We start from the raw sequence: 15,855 nt of genomic DNA, 5'->3' as shown, positions 1-15,855 counted from the left end.
TGAACTGTCCACAGAGCAATGTTCTGGGCTCGTTTTCGTGGTTAGTGGTTAGGTTGGAGGTCAAATAATACAGTTGCAGCAGTTAGCTGTACACGCACTGTATGTACTATTCTGAGGAGCACAGCTACCAAGTCTAGTGGCCGTACCGAGAGAAAGGCTGTTGTGGAGTGAACTGACCACAGTGCAATGTTCTGGGCTCGTTTCGTGGTTAGTGGTTTAGGTTGGAGGTCAAATGATACAGTTGCAGCAGTTAGCTGTACACGTACTGTATGTACTATTCTGAGGAGCACAGCTACCAAGTCTAGTGGCCGTACCGAGAGAAAGGCTGTTGTGGGTGAACTGACCACAGTGCAATGTTCTGGGCTCGTTTCGTGGTTAGTGGTTAGGTTGGAGGTCAAATGATACAGTTGCAGCAGTTAGCTGTACACGCACTGTATGTACTATTCTGAGGAGCACAGCTACCAAGTCTAGTGGCCGTACCGAGAGAAAGGCTGTTGTGGGCGAACTCTGTGCATGCGTACTTGTTTTTTTAATTTAATCACCAATAGTTATTAAGGTAGATTAGTCTTGTTTTGTGTTTACTTTACGTTATTGGTTATTAATCCACCGACTGGGAGATTTAGTTTGTTATTCGGGTTTTTAAATACAAGATATGTTGCCAGATCACGGAGATTTACAGTGACAAACGCCGTCTAATGGGGTTGGGCAAGTCCAAGGCGAAACACGAAGTGGGGGGACGTTCTGATGCGAATTGTGAGACCCGGGCAGGGCGTTTCTTTGCGGAAAAGTTTTGATAAGGTGGCCACACGTACCTGATCAATGGTGGTGGAAACTATCTTAGAAAGAATTGTATATTGTGTTTTTATTACAAAATTGTATTACTACTGCCCAACCTTGCCTCATGCATCACAATAATAAATAAGATAATATGTAAAATATGATAACATGTGGCTTATTACATATAATGCCTCTTTGTAGTTTACATCACTGTTTCAGCTTTTTGTCCCGTTGTATTGCAAACAAATGTAAACTATGCGCTTTTCTAAACTTAACTTGCAAGTACCTTTGGGTTCTATTCTCTAACACCGATTCCTCTTTTCTCCGTTCACCCGCTTGTTGGGTTTATTATTGCTACCAACTAATTATGTGTCGACTAACTAGTATCTGTAGTTCTGTGTTATTGGTTATCTTTGAAGTCAGCGATCAGCCTCAGTGTGGCCTTACAGACGGGGAATTTGTCATATTTTAAATAACTAAAAACTTTGGGATGGAATAAGGCCAGTTAGAGAGGGATAGAGCAAGGTGTTGCGTAATTCTCCGCCAAGTCCCATAAATGGAGCGGTGACTTCTACAGTCCAGGGTGGCATCTAAAACGTCGATCTGATCTTGTTAAATAAACATACAAGTCTCGTAGAGTAGTCCTCCCAGACCACTTCCAATCGAGCCCAGTCAAGCGTATCAGACCGCATTTTACAATAAGTATTCCTCGGCCTTGAGACTCTGCGTTCATCCTGTGATTGAGGCCTCCGGTGGAGCCATCATCCATCGTGTGCTGAGCTCACCATCTCGCCAGTAATGATAACCACGATCCTTCTCGCAGCATCCGGTTCTGTCGGTCAGTGCCTCATTTACAAACTGAAAGCGGCAAAATCTGAATTTTTGCAAATTTTTGATTTTGATCTAATTTTTTCTCTCATGCTTCAGCTTTAATTAGATACCAGATTTATTAACTTTCGTACACTATTTACAGAGTTATTAAACATTTGATAAAAGTATGTCAATTCAATTGAAGCGTTAACCTGCTGCGTGATATTCCCTGCTGGCATTATTTATATTAGATTTAATACTCTTCTATGTTACTGACAAGTATATAATTTTGTTTATTGGTAAACCTGACTCTTTGAAATCTAAACAGTTGCCTATTTTAGTAAGACAATATTTGATCTGCTTGAGTGGTTTCTTTACATTGTAATAGTGTTGTTGTTTACAGTTTTAAGTTTCTTTGCCATTGTGAAAGGTTGTTAATAAAAATGCATGGGCATAAAGCTTTTGTGATGTACGACACTGAGCGCAATGCTAGAGCCCAGAGTGAAAGCTCAGAACGTTGGATATAACGTCGTATTTACAAATGTGTCGTGTCGTGTGTGTCAGGTGATGTACGACACTGAGCGCAATGCTAGAGCCCAGAGTGAAAGCTCAGAACGTTGGATATAACGTCGTATTTACAAATGTGTCGTGTCGTCTGGTGTGTCAGGTGATGTACGATACTGAGCGCAATGCTAGAGCCCAGAGTGAAAGCTCAGAACGTTGGATATAACGTCGTATTTACAAATGTGTCGTGTTGTGTGTGTCAGGTGATGTACGACACTGAGCGCAATGCTAGAGCCCAGAGTGAAAGCTCAGAACGTTGGATATAACGTCGTATTTACAAAATGTGTCGTGTCGTGTGTGTGTCAGGTGATGTACGATACTGAGCGCAATGCTAGAGCCCAGAGTGAAAGCTCAGAACGTTGGATATAACGTCGTATTTACAAATGTGTCGTGTCGTGTGTGTCAGGTGATGTACGACACTGAGCGCAATGCTAGAGCCCAGAGTGAAAGCTCAGAACGTTGGATATAACGTCGTATTTACAAATGTGTCGTGTCATGTGTGTCAGGTGATGTACGATACTGAGCGCAATGCTAGAGCCCAGAGTGAAAGCTCAGAACGTTGGATATAACGTCGTATTTACAAATGTGTCGTGTTGTGTGTGTCAGGTGATGTACGACACTGAGCGCAATGCTAGAGCCCAGAGTGAAAGCTCAGAACGTTGGATATAACGTCGTATTTACAAATGTGTGTGTCGTGTGTGTCAGGTGATGTACGATACTGAGCGCAATGCTAGAGCCCAGAGTGAAAGCTCAGAACATTGGATATAACGTCGTATTTACAAATGTGTCGTGTCGTGTGTGTCAGGTGATGTACGACACTGAGCGCAATGCTAGAGCCCAGAGTGAAAGCTCAGAACATTGGATATAACGTCGTATTTACAAATGTGTCGTGTCGTGTGTGTCAGGTGATGTACGACACTGAGCGCAATGCTAGAGCCCAGAGTGAAAGCTCAGAACGTTGGATATAACATCGTATTTACAAATGTGTCGTGTGTCGTGTGTGTCAGGTGATGTATGACACTGAGCGCAATGCTAGAGCCCAGAGTGAAAGCTCAGAACGTTGGATATAACGTCGTATTTACAAATGTGTCGTGTCGTGTGTGTCAGGTGATGTACGATACTGAGCGCAATGCTAGAGCCCAGAGTGAAAGCTCAGAACATTGGATATAACGTCGTATTTACAAATGTGTCGTGGCGTGTGTGTCAGGTGATGTATGACACTGAGCGCAATGCTAGAGCCCAGAGTGAAAGCTCAGAACGTTGGATATAACGTCGTATTTACAAATGTGTCGTGTCGTGTGTGTCAGGTGATGTACGACACTGAGCGCAATGCTAGAGCCCAGAGTGAAAGCTCAGAACATTGGATATAACGTCGTATTTACAAATGTGTCGTGTCGTGTGTGTCAGGTGATGTACGATACTGAGCGCAATGCTAGAGCCCAGAGTGAAAGCTCAGAACATTGGATATAACGTCGTATTTACAAATGTGTCGTGTCGTGTGTGTCAGGTGATGTACGATACTGAGCGCAATGCTAGAGCCCAGAGTGAAAGCTCAGAACATTGGATATAACGTCGTATTTACAAATGTGTCGTGTCGTGTGTGTCAGGTGATGTACGATACTGAGCGCAATGCTAGAGCCCAGAGTGAAAGCTCAGAACATTGGATATAACGTCGTATTTACAAATGTGTCGTGTCGTGTGTGTCAGGTGATGTATGACACTGAGCGCAATGCTAGAGCCTAGAGTGAAAGCTCAGAACGTTGGATATAACGTTGTATTTACAAATGTGTCGTGGCGTGTGTGTCAGGTGATGTACGACACTGAGCGCAATGCTAGAGCCAGAGTGAAAGCTCAGAACATTGGATATAACGTCGTATTTACAAATGTGTCGTGTCGTGTGTGTCAGGTGATGTACGATACTGAGCGCAATGCTAGAGCCCAGAGTGAAAGCTCAGAACATTGGATATAACGTCGTATTTACAAATGTGTCGTGTCGTGTGTGTCAGGTGATGTACGACACTGAGCGCAATGCTAGAGCCCAGAGTGAAAGCTCAGAACGTTGGATATAACGTCGTATTTACAAATGTGTCGTGTCGTGTGTGTCAGGTGATGTACGATACTGAGCGCAATGCTAGAGCCCAGAGTGAAAGCTCAGAACGTTGGATATAACGTCGTATTTACAAATGTGTCGTGTCGTGTGTGTCAGGTGATGTACGACACTGAGCGCAATGCTAGAGCCCAGAGTGAAAGCTCAGAACATTGGATATAAACGTCGTATTTACAAATGTGTCCGTGTCGTGTGTGTCAGGTGATGTACGACACTGAGCGCAATGCTAGAGCCCAGAGTGAAAGCTCAGAACGTTGGATATAACGTCGTATTTACAAATGTGTCGTGTCGTGTGTGTCAGGTGATGTACGACACTGAGCGCAATGCTAGAGCCCAGAGTGAAAGCTCAGAACGTTGGATATAACGTCGTATTTACAAATGTGTCGTGTCGTGTGTGTCAGGTGATGTACGACACTGAGCGCAATGCTAGAGCCCAGAGTGAAAGCTCAGAACGTTGGATATAACGTCGTATTTACAAATGTGTCGTGTCGTGTGTGTCAGGTGATGTACGACACTGAGCGCAATGCTAGAGCCCAGAGTGAAAGCTCAGAACGTTGGATATAACGTCGTATTTACAAATGTGTCGTGTCGTGTGTGTCAGGTGATGTATGACACTGAGCGCAATGCTAGAGCCCAGAGTGAAAGCTCAGAACGTTGGATATAACGTCGTATTTACAAATGTGTCGTTGTCGTGTGTGTCAGGTGATGTACGACACTGAGCGCAATGCTAGAGCCCAGAGTGAAAGCTCAGAACGTTGGATATAACGTCGTATTTACAAATGTGTCGTGTCGTGTGTGTCAGGTGATGTATGACACTGAGCGCAATGCTAGAGCCCAGAGTGAAAGCTCAGAACGTTGGATATAACGTCGTATTTACAAATGTGTCGTGTCGTGTGTGTCAGGTGATGTATGACACTGAGCGCAATGCTAGAGCCCAGAGTGAAAGCTCAGAACATTGGATATAACGTCGTATTTACAAATGTGTCGTGTCGTGTGTGTCAGGTGATGTATGACACTGAGCGCAATGCTAGAGCCCAGAGTGAAAGCTCAGAACGTTGGATATAACGTCGTATTTACAAATGTGTCGTGTCGTGTGTGTCAGGTGATGTATGACACTGAGCGCAATGCTAGAGCCCAGAGTGAAAGCTCAGAAACGTTGGATATAACGTCGTATTTACAAATGTGTCGTGTCGTGTGTGTCAGGTGATGTACGACACTGAGCGCAATGCTAGAGCCCAGAGTGAAAGCTCAGAACGTTGGATATAACGTCGTATTTACAAATGTGTCGTGTCGTGTGTGTCAGGTGATGTATGACACTGAGCGCAATGCTAGAGCCCAGAGTGAAAGCTCAGAACGTTGGATATAACGTTGTATTTACAAATGTGTCGTGTCGTGTGTGTCAGGTGATGTACGACACTGAGCGCAATGCTAGAGCCCAGAGTGAAAGCTCAGAACGTTGGATATAACGTCGTATTTACAAATGTGTCGTGTCGTGTGTGTCAGGTGATGTACGACACTGAGCGCAATGCTAGAGCCCAGAGTGAAAGCTCAGAACGTTGGATATAACGTCGTATTTACAAATGTGTCGTGTCGTGTGTGTCAGGTGATGTATGACACTGAGCGCAATGCTAGAGCCCAGAGTGAAAGCTCAGAACGTTGGATATAACGTCGTATTTACAAATGTGTCGTGTCGTGTGTGTCAGGTGATGTACGACACTGAGCGCAATGCTAGAGCCCAGAGTGAAAGCTCAGAACGTTGGATATAACGTCGTATTTACAAATGTGTCGTGTCGTGTGTGTCAGGTGATGTATGACACTGAGCGCAATGCTAGAGCCCAGAGTGAAAGCTCAGAACGTTGGATATAACGTCGTATTTACAAATGTGTCGTGTCGTGTGTGTCAGGTGATGTACGACACTGAGCGCAATGCTAGAGCCCAGAGTGAAAGCTCAGAACGTTGGATATAACGTCGTATTTACAAATGTGTCGTGTCGTGTGTGTCAGGTGATGTACGACACTGAGCGCAATGCTAGAGCCCAGAGTGAAAGCTCAGAACATTGGATATAACGTCGTATTTACAAATGTGTCGTGTCGTGTGTGTCAGGTGATGTACGACACTGAGCGCAATGCTAGAGCCCAGAGTGAAAGCTCAGAACGTTGGATATAACGTCGTATTTACAAATGTGTCGTGTCGTGTGTGTCAGGTGATGTACGACACTGAGCGCAATGCTAGAGCCCAGAGTGAAAGCTCAGAACGTTGGATATAACGTCGTATTTACAAATGTGTCGTGTCGTGTGTGTCAGGTGATGTATGACACTGAGCGCAATGCTAGAGCCCAGAGTGAAAGCTCAGAACGTTGGATATAACGTCGTATTTACAAATGTGTCGTGTGTGTGTGTGTCAGGTGATGTACGACACTGAGCGCAATGCTAGAGCCCAGAGTGAAAGCTCAGAACGTTGGATATAACGTCGTATTTACAAATGTGTCGTGTCGTGTGTGTCAGGTGATGTATGACACTGAGCGCAATGCTAGAGCCCAGAGTGAAAGCTCAGAACGTTGGATATAACGTCGTATTTACAAATGTGTCGTGTCGTGTGTGTCAGGTGATGTACGACACTGAGCGCAATGCTAGAGCCCAGAGTGAAAGCTCAGAACGTTGGATATAACGTCGTATTTACAAATGTGTCGTGTCGTGTGTGTCAGGTGATGTACGACACTGAGCGCAATGCTAGAGCCCAGAGTGAAAGCTCAGAACGTTGGATATAACGTCGTATTTACAAATGTGTCGTGTCGTGTGTGTCAGGTGATGTATGACACTGAGCGCAATGCTAGAGCCCAGAGTGAAAGCTCAGAACGTTGGATATAACGTCGTATTTACAAAATGTGTCGTGTCGTGTGTGTCAGGTGACGTATGACACTGAGCGCAATGCTAGAGCCCAGAGTGAAAGCTCAGAACGTTGGATATAACGTCGTATTTACAAATGTGTCGTGTCGTGTGTGTCAGGTGATGTATGACACTGAGCGCAATGCTAGAGCCCAGAGTGAAAGCTCAGAACGTTGGATATAACGTCGTATTTACAAATGTGTCGTGTCGTGTGTGTCAGGTGATGTATGACACTGAGCGCAATGCTAGAGCCCAGAGTGAAAAGCTCAGAACGTTGGATATAACGTCGTATTTACAAATGTGTCGTGTCGTGTGTGTCAGGTGACGTATGACACTGAGCGCAATGCTAGAGCCCAGAGTGAAAGCTCAGAACGTTGGATATAACGTCGTATTTACAAATGTGTCGTGTCGTGTGTGTCAGGTGACGTATGACACTGAGCGCAATGCTAGAGCCCAGAGTGAAAGCTCAGAACGTTGGATATAACGTCGTATTTACAAATGTGTCGTGTCGTGTGTGTCAGGTGACGTATGATACTGAGCGCAATGCTAGAGCCCAGAGTGAAAGCTCAGAACGTTGGATATAACGTCGTATTTACAAATGTGTCCGTGTCGTGTGTGTCAGGTGATGTACGACACTGAGCGCAATGCTAGAGCCTAGAGTGAAAGCTCAGAACGTTGGATATAACGTCGTATTTACAAATGTGTCGTGTCGTGTGTGTCAGGTGACGTATGACACTGAGCGCAATGCTAGAGCCCAGAGTGAAAGCTCAGAACGTTGGATATAACGTCGTATTTACAAATGTGTCGTGGCGTGTGTGTCAGGTGATGTATGACACTGAGCGCAATGCTAGAGCCCAGAGTGAAAGCTCAGAACGTTGGATATAACGTCGTATTTACAAATGTGTCGTGGCGTGTGTGTCAGGTGATGTATGACACTGAGCGCAATGCTAGAGCCTAGAGTGAAAGCTCAGCCTCATTACCCGCCATTGACGGTGAGAATGGACGCCATTATCAGCAGATCAGGATATGCTAATGAGACTCGGTAATTAGATCACATATTCCGCAGGAAGGAATGTGAGTGAAACCCTGACATTTGTTGTGTCGCGAATACTGTGGGCTAGGCCTGGACCCCACACGAGCTGCGCTGATGGTTGTTTTCCTGGTGTAACCTCTAATTGGCTAACAACAGAGCACCAGACCACTCTTTATCTGTAAATGTTAGAGGCCGCAGCAACTGCTGGCTCAGACAACATACACATTACCATATACGCCCGGACCATCATAATTCAATACAGGCTAGGCTCTGTATTTCAGATCAAATTATACCTTATTATTAGGTCAGAGTCCATTAGGCCCCCCGCCAAGGAACAGTTATTTTAGGTGTGAGCCTTGATTTATTGATACATCGTATCGACGTTTTATCCAGACAAAATTTATTTCACGTTCCCCAAGAAGAAAATAATTAATAAGTGATCTGATTCCAATACTGGCATTCCAACTTTTTTTCACTTGAAAAGTACGACTCTAGTTGTTTGTCTTTTGTATTGTCCAATGTCTAATTACTGATGACAAAATTAATAACTATTTTGACAGCAAGGAATAAATGTGCGATATTTCAATGTTAGGTCCTCATTTTTGGCTTTCTTTTTATGCTATAAAAACTGTGAACACTCTCATTTTGTAGACTGATGTATGGCCTAGGGGTTCTACAATAACTATACGAACGATTTATTAGTGAATCAGCGTCGTCAGGAGATTCATCTCGGCCTTGCGGTATTGTGAGTCGACTGTAATTGTTTTAATCAGGTTACGAAATCAGCGATAAACCACGGCGATACTGGAACTCCTGGCGGGAAACAATGAGATGCCATCTCCACGGACTTGGGAAAGTCTGTGAAGCGCAGCGGCTACACCTGAAGATGCGGAAAGATAATAAGATGAATCTCAAGGTCAGGACATTCTACAGCCGAGTGGCTCACGATATGCGCCGTGGATGCTGAGATATTTCTTGCCTATTGTTACAAACTATTGCATTCCGATTCCTGTTTAAAATATGAAACTAAAGAGCGATTACAACAATTTTATCAACCTATGGCTAGGTTGGATCTGATATTTGAGCTCCAGGGTTCTTTGGTCTAAAATGGTATCTTCAGTGACAGCGGCTTGAATGGCTGCAATAACGATCACGATTAGATGGGTTGTGCTGAAAGTGAAGTCGATTAGTAGATCAATGCAGAGGAGAGTGAGACAGCAAGTCAGCACGATGTACCGCACCACCGGAGCATTGCAGCATGGTCAGCCATATGAGTGGCTGCGCTTGCGATCACGATCAGATGGGTTGTGCTGAAAGTGAAGTCGATTAGTTGATCAATGCAGAGGAGAGTGAGACAGCAAGTGAGCACGATGTACCGCACCACCGGAGCATTGCAGCAAGGTCAGCCATATGAGTGGCTGCGCTTGCGATCACGATCGGATGAGTTGTGCTGAAAGTGAAGTCGATTAGTTGATCAATGCAGAGGAGAGTGAGACAGCAAGTCAGCACGATGTACCGCACCACCGGAGCATTGTAGCAAGGTCAGCCATATGAGTGGCTGCTGTAGAGATCACGATTGGATGAGTTGTGCTGAAAGTGAAGTCGATTAGTTGATCAATGCAGAGGAGAGTGAGACAGCAAATGAGCACGGTGTACCGCACCACCGGAGCATTGCAGCAAGGTCAGCCATATGAGTGGCTGCTGTAGAGATCACGATTGGATGAGTTGTAGTGAAAGTGAAGTCGATTAGTTGATCAATGCAGAGGAGAGTGAGACAGCAAGTCAGCACGATGTACAGCACCACCGGAGCATTGTAGCAAGGTCAGCCATATGAGTGGCTGCTGTAGAGATCACGATTGGATGAGTTGTGCTGAAAGTGAAGTCGATTAGTTGATCAATGCAGAGGAGAGTGAGACAGCAAGTGAGCACGGTGTACCGCACCACCGGAGCAATGCAGCAAGGTCAGCCATATAGTGGCTGCGGTAAGCGATCACGATCGGATGAGTTGTGCTGAAAGTGAAGTCGATTAGTTGATCAATGCAGAGGAGAGTGAGACAACAAGTCAGCACGATGTACCGCACCACCAGAGCATTGCAGCAAGGTCAGCCATATGAGTGGCTGCGGTAGAGATCACGATTGGATGAGTTGTGCTGAAAGTGAAGTCGATTAGTTGATCAATGCAGAGGAGAGTGAAACAGCAAGTCAGCACGATGTACCGCACCACCGGAGTATTGCAGCAAGGTCAGCCATATGAGTGGCTGCGGTAGAGATCACGATTGGATGAGTTGTGCTGAAAGTGAAGTCGATTAGTTGATCAATGCAGAGGAGAGTAAGACAGCAAGTGAGCACGATGTACCGCACCACCGGAGCATTGCAGCAAGGTCAGCCATATGAGTGGCTGCTGTAGAGATCACGATTGGATGAGTTGTGGTGAAAGTGAAGTCGATTAGTTGATCAATGCAGAGGAGAGTAAGACAGCAAGTCAGCACGATGTACCGCACCACCGGAGCATTGCAGCAAGGTCAGCCATATGAGTGGCTGCGGTAGAGATCACGATTGGATGAGTTGTGGTGAAAGTGAAGTCGATTAGTTGATCAATGCAGAGGAGAGTAATACAGCAAGTCAGCACGATGTACCGCACCACCGGAGCATTGCAGCAAGGTCAGGCATATGAGTGGCTGCTGTAGAGATCACGATTGGATGAGTTGTGCTGAAAGTGAAGTCGATTAGTTGATCAATGCAGAGGAGAGTGAGACAGCAAGTGAGCACGATGTACCGCACCACCGGAGCATTGCAGCAAGGTCAGCCATATAGTGGCTGCGGTAGCGATCACGATCGGATGAGTTGTGCTGAAAAGTGAAGTCGATTAGTTGATCAATGCAGAGGAGAGTGAGACAACAAGTCAGCACGATGTACCGCACCACCGAAGCATTGCAGCAAGGTCAGCCATATGAGTGGCTGCTGTAATGATCACGATTGGATGAGTTGTGCTGAAAGTGAAGTCGATTAGTTGATCAATGCAGAGGAGAGTGAGACAGCAAGTCAGCACGATGTACCGCACCACGGAGCATTGCAGCATGGTCAGCCATAATGAGTGGGCTGCGCTTGCGATTCACGATCAGATGGGTTGTGCTGAAAGTGAAGTCGATTAGTTGATCAATGCAGAGGAGAGTGAGACAGCAAGTCAGCACGATGTACCGCACCACCGGAGCATTGTAGCAAGGTCAGCCATATGAGTAGCTGCTGTAGAGATCACGATTGGATGAGTTGTGCTGAAAGTGAAGTCGATTAGTTGATCAATGCAGAGGAGAGTGAGACAACAAGTCAGCACGATGTACCGCACCACCGGAGCATTGCAACAAGTCAGCCATATGAGTGGCTGCGGTAGCGATCACGATTGGATGAGTTGTGCTGAAAGTGAAGTCGATTAGTTGATCAATGCAGAGGAGAGTGAGACAGCAAGTGAGCACGATGTACCGCACCACCGGAGCATTGCAGCAAGGTCAGCCATATAGTGGCTGCGGTAGCGATCACGATCGGATGAGTTGTGCTGAAAGTGAAGTCGATTAGTTGATCAATGCAGAGGAGAGTGAGACAGCAAGTCAGCACGATGTACCGCACCACCGGAGCATTGTAGCAAGGTCAGCCATATGAGTAGCTGCTGTAGAGATCACGATTGGATGAGTTGTGCTGAAAGTGAAGTCGATTAGTTGATCAATTGCAGAGGAGAGTGAGACAGCAAGTCAGCACGATGTACCGCACCACCGGAGCATTGCAGCATGGTCAGCCATATGAGTGGCTGCGCTTGCGATCACGATCAGATGGGTTGTGCTGAAAGTGAAGTCGATTAGTTGATCAATGCAGAGGAGAGTGTGACAGCAAGTCAGCACGATGTACCGCACCACCGGAGCATTGTAGCAAGGTCAGCCATATGAGTAGCTGCTGTAGAGATCACGATTGGATGAGTTGTGCTGAAAGTGAAGTCGATTAGTTGAATCAATGCAGAGGAGAGTGAGACAGCAAGTCAGCACGATGTACCGCACCACCGGAGCATTGCAGCCAAGGTCAGCCATATGAGTGGCTGCGGAAGCGATCACGATCGCCCGGATGAGTTGTGCTGAAAGTGAAGTCGATTTAGTTGATCAATGCAGAGGAGAGTGAGGACAACAAGTCAGCACGATGTACCGCACCACCGGAGCATTGCAACAAGTCAGCCATATGAGTGGCTGCGGTAGCGATCACGATTGGATGAGTTGTGCTGAAAGTGAAGTCGATTAGTTGATCAATGCAGAGGAGAGTGAGACAGCAAGTCAGCACGATGTACTGCACCACCGGAGCATTGCAACAAGTCAGCCATATGAGTGGCTGCGGTAACGATCACGATTGGATGAGTTGTGCTGAAAGTGAAGTTCGATTAGTTTGATCAATTGCAGAGGAGAGTGAGACAACAAGTCAGCACGATGTACCCGCACCACCGGAGGCATTGCAGCAAGGTCAGCGATATGCATATAAACCACTTTCACTGCCATCTAAGTTGTCCACTTAAACTAACCTCCTCGCGCCGCCGTCTTTCTCCTGACATCTGCAGAACTGCGTGTCACCTTCCACCTCTTGCATGCAGGATATCTCGTTATCCTGTGCTGCTGCAAGCATTTTCTCCGCCAGATCTGTCTCGTATCCTGTCATTGCGGTCCAACATAGTTGTGTTGCTTAGTTTTTATGATTGGATTAATTTTCCAAGGATATTCAAATGTTTTACACAAAACTGTATGGTTTAAACCCGTGATTTTCATATACGAATAGTGCAAGAAAGGACGGATATTTAAAACGCCATGTGAATATGAAAATTTACGGTACATAAATTAACAATTTTGTAACTTTTATAAAAATTTGTTTCAAACCGATTTAATCGTCAATTTTGTATTGATTTTACGTTATTATTTAGTAAACATTTATATCAAAACTAAAAAGAAAAATTAAAAGAACTTCTCTCTGGGTTAGAGCAATGCACAGGTATTGTCTACACAAGCAACTTTGGGACATTCTGTGAATGGGTCGAGAAGGATTGCTTGAGAATATAGCCTTTTTCGTGATCACGGTGTACAACTGTTATTGCTTGTGAGAAAATGAAGGTGCGCCAGAACATAGAAACGTAAGCACTTTTGATCTTGGGGAGTACGAATGTCGCTGTCAAAAGTGCATGTGTGAGGTCTGCTTCGTTAATACATCGAATAAGAAGTTCGCCGAATTCATTCTCGTTAGGCGTTTGTGGCCGATCCCACTTAAAGCTCTAATCCCTCCGTCCTCATGGGCCCCTGGCCTGTGTGAGGATCGTATCAAACATAAAAATATTAATGCCTCCCAACAATCTGCTACAAAAAAGTGCCGAGCGGGTTCCCATTTGCCAGAAACACAAGATATAGAGTTACCACCCGTGCTGGTTGTATCGTACCATGGGCGTAGTTGTTTGACAGCAGCAGTAAATCGGATACGGTTTTATAGACAAACGACCGTGTTGTGTGGAGTGGTTTGCATACTTACCCACCGTGCTGGTTGTATCGTACCATGGGCATAGTTGTTGTTTGACAGCAGTAAATCGGATACGGTTTATAGACCAAACGACGTGTTTGTGTGGAGTGGTTTGCATACTTACCACCGTGCTGGTTGTATCGTAACCATGGGCATAGTTGTTTGACAGCAGTAAATCGGATACGGTTTTATAGACAAACGACGTGTTGTGTGGAGTGGTTTGCATACTTACCCACCGTGCTGGTTTGTATCGTACCATGGGCATAGTTGTTTGACAGCAGTAAATCGGATACGGTTTATAGACAAACGGACGTGCTTGTGTGGAGTGGTTTGCATACTTACCACCGTGCTGGTTGTATCGTACCATGGGCATAGTTGTTTGAACAGCAGTAAATCGGATACGGTTTATAGACAAAACGACGTGTTGTGTGGAGTGGTTTTGCATACTTACCACCGTGCTGAGTTGTATCGTACCATGGGCATAGTTGTTTGACAGCAGTAAATCGGATACGGTTTATAGACAAACGACGTGTTGTGTGGAGTGGTTTGCATACTGCGAAAGTAGTCTAATATTGCCAGTTGATAGAGTTAACCAGTCAAGTACAACGTAGAGGACAGTAACTGTACTCGTTGTGTGCCTGGCGACGTCACCGCAGGATTCACAGCACGGAGTGAGCTGTATGTACGTGTTGAGATGTGGTGTAAACAAGGTCAGCAAAGTCAGCAGTGTCGGTGGCGTGTGTGTGTTTGATGTGAAGCAGGCTATTGTCGGGTTAAGGTCAGTCACACACACGACACGAGTTGGGTAAACTGGCAGCCCATTTCCCACAACTCGACTTTCATCCTCTCAAGTTCACTGAGCTCGTGGTCACAGCATTGTGCTGGCGCCCCACCACACGTGCGAGAAAAGTTCGTGAATCCATATCAAATAATTAAATAATTAGTGGATGTGGATGTGGATGTTCTCTGAAAACGCTGCTTGTAACGAGCGGGACGAGCGACGGTCCTTGCACTTTCCACGAGTCGTTAATGTTCTCTCAAACAGTGCTGTTAGCACGGAGCGGCGCGGCATCCCGTTATTAGGCGTCATAACTTGACAAAACCCCGTTTCCGGGAGGACGGAAGCGCTTTCCCCGCGACTGCAGTTTGGGCCAATATTCAATGAGTCGAGTGATGCTCCGTGTTACCACTTTCTACTCGGGGCAGTTGTTATAACAGTGACGATCACATTATGTGGTGTAAGCCCTTGGATCCTCTGGCCACACGCTTGTACACATTGCTGCACCCAAGGTCTCGAACTCATATATTTTCTGACAAGGCGAAGTTAATCGTCATGTCCAACCACAGTCATGTCTGGTTTTAACGTTCATGGGTTTTACGCTTATACGTGTGCACGTTTGAACATACATGTGCTCGCGATATAAAAGTGTTCGGTGATATGTTCTATTTATTAATCATTAGATAGATTACGGGTTTTTAGTTCCTTAAAACTATCAGAAGTGCTTCTTTGCTATTACATATTTTAAATTATCGCCTTCTGCTCATTCCTAGGATTTCGTAGAATGGGGAAACCGTATGCTGTAGCTCTAATCACTCGTTATATGAGATGTTGGAGAGAGTGGCACATATATCTGCGCGTACTGTACATCGCATGGATTAAACTCACATAAGCCAGTATTGGTGTAACATTTGCTAAGAGCAATCAAGAGCACATCAAAGAATGCGAAAAACCTATTTTATTTTCTAACACTTCTAACACAGCGCTTGAATTCGTCGATAGAGGATCACCAGGAAAACTAAATGTTAATTGACGCTTTGTTTGATGATTAAACTGATAAATATCCAAGACTCCTTCACACTTTGTTTTACTTGTCTCTCGTTCCCCACACCAAATAGTTTCACTAAGTTTTCGTTTTGTGGATCACACTCAACCGACGTAACAATCTGCAATAAGAGACTTTGGAGAAATGAAGGATAGTGAAAACAACTAGGACACTATTGATCCTAGGACCTTACCGTCTTGAATGTAAAAATTGTGGAACTTCTTGGTATCGTGTTCTCACACGAATCAAATTTCAAGTTATTCCCGATCGAAGGTAAACGTATCCAGTATAATTTTAATATTGCAACATCTATTGTGTACAATCAGT

Source organism: Homalodisca vitripennis, chromosome 3 (genome assembly GCF_021130785.1).
Source record: "Homalodisca vitripennis isolate AUS2020 chromosome 3, UT_GWSS_2.1, whole genome shotgun sequence".
NCBI classification, from domain to species: Eukaryota; Metazoa; Arthropoda; class Insecta; order Hemiptera; family Cicadellidae; genus Homalodisca; species Homalodisca vitripennis.
This window is presented reverse-complemented; position numbering follows the sequence as displayed.